We start from the raw sequence: 6,598 nt of genomic DNA, 5'->3' as shown, positions 1-6,598 counted from the left end.
AAGAGAAAAAAATGTTTAAAAGCTGTATTACATTAAATGGGCCAGATTGCTGTGGCCTGTGGCTGAACTGACCTAGAGAAGTGGCAGTCTGTAAGGAGCCCGTGGTCTCATCAAGCTGATACAGTGGCACAGTCGGAAGAGAGAGTCCAGCCCTGTGGAGGCCAGTCTTGTAAAGAAGATTCAGGAAGCGGGGAATTTTCTGACTAGCAATAGCTTGGCCTAACCAGCAATGGTAAAATCTGAACAAGAGAAAACTCTCATCACAGCAGTAAAAAGGAGCTTAAAGAAAGGAGCCCCAGTGTGCCGTACGAGTCTGGGTCATCTTAGCCTCCCCAACTTTTACATTTTAAAGATGCTCCCTGTGGGAAAGTGCTCCTCACCACACCCCACCCCTCAGGAAGACAGAGGCCAAAGGGCTTGGCCAGTGGACTGGACAGAGTCTTGCTGTGAATTACAAGGCACCCTCCCTCTTGTGGGCATGACCCACAGCAGGCTGCCAGGTCCAGGGAGGGGAAGGCCCTGCTTCTAGTACCTTTGGCCCTGTAGCTGGAATCATCTGTGCAGTGTACCAGTTACACAAATGTACTCGGGAGACCCTGGATCCAAGATCATACCTGGTGCTTAATAAGTGTTTGCAAATGAATGAATGAGCATTGCATAATGTGAAATTACATCAGAGGGTTCCCCACCTTTATGTTGCTGCCTTTATGTTTTCTGTAAGGATGTTAGCAGAACTTCTAATAGTCACAGTAGATAAAGAAGGGATTAACAGGATGGGAAAAAGAAAAAAAAAGAGGGCAGTAGGAAATGATCCCTTAATAGTTTGGTTTGGCTGTATTCAAGAAGCTGTGCCTGTTGTCAACCTCGGTACTTTGCAGTGAGTAAGGTGCAACCATCCAAACCCAAGTACAGCACAGTTAACATCGGAAAGCTAATGAGCATGTGTGTACGCACACATGCACACGTGATCATTTAATTATTTTCAAGCAGGGGTCTTTAGAAGATACAGAATACTAAATTGTGTAGATAGCTTTGGGTTCCATATAACTTAAACTTATCTTTCGGTTCATTTTATTGTGTGATATATGTTGTATATTTGGGTCCTCCCTGTATAATTAGATTAAATTTTTTGAAACACATATTAACAACATCATCTAAAATATTGTGTCGCTTACTAAGAATTACTTTAAGTAATTATTTAGTTAATTATAGCTGCAGGCTATTCTGTAGCTCGATAATACACAAAGCATTTTCAGCATTACAATTAGAACACACTTCCATATTAACACAGAAACATTTCCGAGGCAATGCATTGAATATAATAATTTTTAAAAATATTACAGCCTTCAAAGATTTCAGATATAGAAACACCAATAGAAATACGTGTAGAAATCAGGTAGGTGCCCTTGTCTCTGTTCAAATTTTAATACTTAGGGTTCGGGAACCTACCTCTTACTGTCTTTTTATAGTTTAAAATAAAATTTTCCTCTGCTTTCTGATCATTTTTTCCCTTTGTGGTTTTATAATGAAACGTCTCTCAAATTCATTGTCTAGTTGGGACAATATTATTGCAGCACTTCCATGTTGTTCCCTTTCTAAAGCATTCGTTCATTAAAGAATTCTTTATTTAATCTCTATTGCATCTCTGTTTAATCTTTTATAGACATTCAGGTAATTTAAATTGGAATGACTATATGACGAAACTATATGCAAAGTTTTGAGGAATGGGAACAATTAGTGAGGTTCACAGGGCTGGAATTAGTTTAATAAGTCTTCAAGGAATGCAGTTTTCCCATTTTTTATTTTACCTTATAGTGCCATTCCTGGCTTTATTGTCTACCCAGAAATATTTGTTTCAGGACCTCCATTGTCAAGCACTTCGCTGGGGACACTGCGGCACTCAGTCCCTTGCCAATTCTTTTACAAACCTAGTTTTTGCTGAAGTTCATGTTACAGTAGATTTGTGTTGAGTTTATTAAAGCAATAAAGTAGGATTGTCCCAATCTATCTGAAATAGATTCAAAATATTTCAGAATATCAGTCTCAAAAGGCAGATTTTGAGTAACTTAGGAATTTGATTTGCTTATTAATGTCAGGGAGGAAATATAACTTCTCCTCAGCCTTCGTGAATTCGTGGTTGGGACAGACCCCTGTAACAAAAGACAGATTAACAAGAGAAAAACAAGCAAGGTTAATGCATCCCGTGCACATCACTTGAGAGAAACCTCAGCAGAGGGTCACTCAAAGCAGTGGCTTAAAACTCTGGCTTATGTAACATCGTCAACAAAGAACAATAAATTTTAGAGAAGGGACAAGAGAAAGGAAAGCAGTTTTAGGCTTTCCTAAAACTGGGAAACTACTAGAATGTAAATACAGGGGAAGCTAATGGAAGATAAAGGGCTGGTTAGCAAGATTTGTTATGTAGATTCCTCTAGTGCTTCCTACAGCCATAAGAGTCTCCAGTTGTGCCCAGTGATTAACTTCTGTCCTTCCTGGTAGAGAGGGGAGGGTGGGCTCCTTTACAGATTTGTGTCCTGCTTTTAGGCAAATAGGGGGAGGGCAGAGAGCTTTTCTGCCTCTGCTTCTGAATTGTCCTCAGGACATAAAATTGGGGAGGCATTTTAGCAGAAAAATATTAGGCCTAAATCATGTTAATATTTAAATTGAAGGAAGAATTCAAAAATAATCGTTACAATAACAACATGAGGGGCAACCAAAGTGGTAATAATAGTTTGTATTTATAAAGTGATTCACATTTCACTGAGGCATGGTTAAAACAATACGTGGTAACAGAAAAATCATAATGTAAACTTGATACCCGAGAGCATAAACCTAGATAACTAGGTTCTTGATCAAAACCTTACCTGGGACCAGTCAAAGTCCATAGCCTGGTGAGCTCAGTCAGTGAGAACAAAAGGAAAGAGACTGACGTACGTACAAATGATAGAACATACAAATAACAAGACTTGACTGTGCAGAGAGAATAGGTGCCAAAGTGTGCACACAGGCACCCCCGTGTGTCGGGGGCAGTGGGTTAAGTATTGTCCTGGGATGGGGGTGTTTCTCTATCCTAACTTAGGGGAGGAATATTCCTCTGTCAAGGAGGATCTAAGGTAATTAAGTCGTAGTGAAGGAGTATCAGCTTCTGGTCATGCGCAGGACTTCCTTCCCTCAACCTCGTCCTGTCCATCACAGGTGAAAGGTGGTCACGGTGACCATCCGTACCTTCCTTCCTCCTCGTGTGCAGGTGTAACGTGCAGCGTGCTGATTGGCTGTGTGTGCGGTTTAGCTGTTGCCAGTGCATTACGAGTTCATTAACAGCCATGCAGAGAGGTGGTAGAGCTGATCCAGCCTGAATGTTCATATGGAGCTTCCCTGGGGCGTGTCCCTAAACTTCTCCTGCCTCAAACTTATTTAGTTAAAATTATGTCAGATAAAGAGACGTTCTTCTGTTGAAGCCAATCGAGGTGATTTAAGTTCACTTGTTCATTAATCCATTTATCATATATTATAGTGAAAGTTATTTAGCATGCACCGTTTTCCAGTTGTTTAGCAGTTCCAAGTTTTTGTTCCCTTAGAGTCTGACATTTTAATGACCAGGCCACACACAGCCTCATTGTTAAGGGGAGTGCTCTCAGTGGGGGAGTCTGACAGTCCGCCACCATCCAATGGTCAGGAGTTAGAGAGATGTATATATGTGTATACATTTGTTCCTAATTAGCTACACAGTGTATTGGGAAGACAAGTTTTTACTAAAGAATATAACCTTAGACTCTTTTGTCTGCTTTATGTCAAAAGATAACATTGTAAAAAAATATTATTTATATTAGTTTTCTATTGCTACTGTAAAATTATCACAAACTTAGTGGCTCGAAACAGCACAAATTTATTACTTTATACTCCTTGAGGTTGGACGTGTGATATGGCTCCATTGGGTTAACATCACGTCGTTGGCAGGACTGCATTCCTTTCTGGAAGCTCAGGGAGGAGTCGTTTTCTTGCCTTTTCTAGTTTCTGGAGGCTGCCCACATTCCCTGGCTCGTGGCCCTTTTCCCTCCTCCAAGGCCAGCAGCGTTGCCTCTCCCTGGCCTTTTCTCTGTGGTCACATCTTTCTCTTTCTACAGGCAGAAAAAATCTTACAATTTTAAGGATTCATATAATTATATTGGATCCACACAGATAATCCAGAATAATCTCCCCATCTCAAGGCCCTTAGCCTTAGAAACATCTGCAAAGTCCCGTATTTCCAGGTTCTGGGGGTTAGGGCACAGACATCTTTTGAAGGACCATTATTCTGCCTACCACAATATTCATAAAGACTTACTTGAAGAATGTGCATTCCTAGGCCTTATATAATCTAACCCCGAATCGGGCTACCCAGTAAGCCACTTCCTGTGGTCTCCCTGCCCTCTACCCCCCAGACAAGTTTAAACAAATCTTACTTTGATGTTACACCCCAAGATGCTGTACTCATTATCTATCTCCATGATAATTGTGTGTTAACTATCACCCACAAAACCTCAGTGATATTCAAAAATAAAATTTTATTTTTGCTCCCCAGTCTACAGCTCAGCTGGGCAATTCTGCAGACCAAGGCCAGACTCTGCTGATCTTGGCTGGGCTCACTCGTGTGTCTATGAGTAAGCGGGGGTGGCTGGGGCAGGTGAGCTGGCTCCCGTCTGCTCCACACGGTGCCCCGTCCTCCCACCAATGAGCCAGCCTTGCCCTCATGGCAGAGGCAGGGGTCCGAGAGAGAGCAGAAGTGTGTGGGGCCCATTGAGGCCTGGCTCAGAAGTAGCTCATGTCACTTTCAGCCCATCCTTTTGGCAAAAGTGAGTCAGAAGGTCAGGCCACCCTCAAGGAGAGGGAACAAGACCCTCTTTCTTGAAGGGAGGAATTTGTAAAGAAGGAGGGGAGAACAGGACTGTTTTGCAGCCACTCGATCTCACACGCGCTCAGCAACTTAGTATGAAATTGTGTCACCTTTTGAAAGTCTGGGTAGAAATTTCTCTCAAACCTTAATGCAAGGGCACACCGTACTTCTGAGTGACTGGTGTGGTTATGGCCACATGATTGTACCTAACCTTGGAGATAAAATAAGGATGCACTGGTTTGGTCCTTGGCAGAGAGAGTCCCTGCTAATGCTTGGTGCATCCTGGGCTTTTCCCCCAGCACCAGGAACCTAGCAGATACTCAGAGATGACTTAAAGAATGGTTTTATCTGATGAATAATGTAAACACAGTTTGCTATCCTTCTTGTTTTGCTTTGGGAGCTGGAATTCTCAGAGACAAATCAGCAATAGGGCAGGATTTCTGGGTGCAAACTCTCTATACATGGTCTCCTTTTACTATTCCAATTGATTTTTCCCTTACCCTGATTTCACTTTGTGTTGACTTCTATAACTGTAGGTTAATTTGGCCATTTCAAGTTCTTTTTAGAATGAGATGAGCTGAAAATAAATAAAATTTCCAAAACCTATAAAGCTGGTAAAGAATTAACTTCTCATTGCTGACGTCTTAAGTCACTGTATACTGACCCAGTTGCTAGTTTCATTGATTTTCTGGGTCTGACAGCCCTGTGTGACCAAAAAGAAAATCACGAAATTTATGCTTCATCAACTTTAGTTAACCATGGTGCCATTTTCTATCTGTGTGGACCTGGGCAAGTCACTTAACCCACATGAGCCCCTCTGTAAGACAGAAGAAGCAACAATAGTAATAATGGCATAATGGGGTGATTTCGGGCCCAAAGGAGTAAGAAATGAGAGGTCTTAGCTCTGTGCCTGGGATTGATTAGGCATTTGATGAGTAACAGGGGGCTTGGCTCTTGGCATATCCTAAGATGTGGTTCCTTTCTTCCACCCATCTTGCTAACTTGTCTGTGTCCTAGTCACTGAGGAAGACAAATGCAGCTGCTGCAGGTATGAAGCACTATTGTTACTGGAGGTGGCATATTTTCTAATCCTCCCAGGTGACGATCATCTATGTTACACCATGGGAGGCTCCCCTTTCATTCTCTGCTTCTCATAGATGAGCATATTCTAGATGAGTAGGTTTGCCAAACAGTGATTTGAACAAGGGAGGAACTCAGCATCATGATCTACAAGTGTCCTGCTGTTCATTCAGCCCAACATCAGGAGGCCAAGAAGTGAGTCAGTCCTGCTACCATCTCCCCTCCACCTGTTCCATCCTCGCATCAGCCTGCCCTGCTGGGACCAAGACCGCCCTTGATGTTAATTTTAATGTGATTTTTTTCTTGCAGTCTTTCGGGACAAGGGAAGAAATAGTGGGATTTGGGGATCACTGACTTGTCCCCCCAGGACCAGTCATGGGAAGGGGAGCTGGCCATGGCCCTTGTACACCAGAGATGAGAGAGTAAAGCAGAAAGCGGGCTGTGGGAGTCACAGAGAGGTGCTCAGGACAGCCGCTTATGGGCAGGCCAGGCTGCAGGAAGAATGTCCACAGGACCTGTGAGACTTGGGCCTTCATCCCCGGGTCCCAAAACAGGCCAGGTTACACTCCTGAACTTACTCAGGCCTGCAACGCTGCCGAGTACATTTTTAATGTAAGGCTTGTTCTCCTGTCTCACAAGGGATGG

This window comes from Galeopterus variegatus, unplaced genomic scaffold (genome assembly GCF_000696425.1).
Source record: "Galeopterus variegatus unplaced genomic scaffold, G_variegatus-3.0.2 Scaffold4451, whole genome shotgun sequence".
Classification (NCBI taxonomy): domain Eukaryota; kingdom Metazoa; phylum Chordata; class Mammalia; order Dermoptera; family Cynocephalidae; genus Galeopterus; species Galeopterus variegatus.
Note: the sequence above shows the minus strand (reverse complement) of the source record.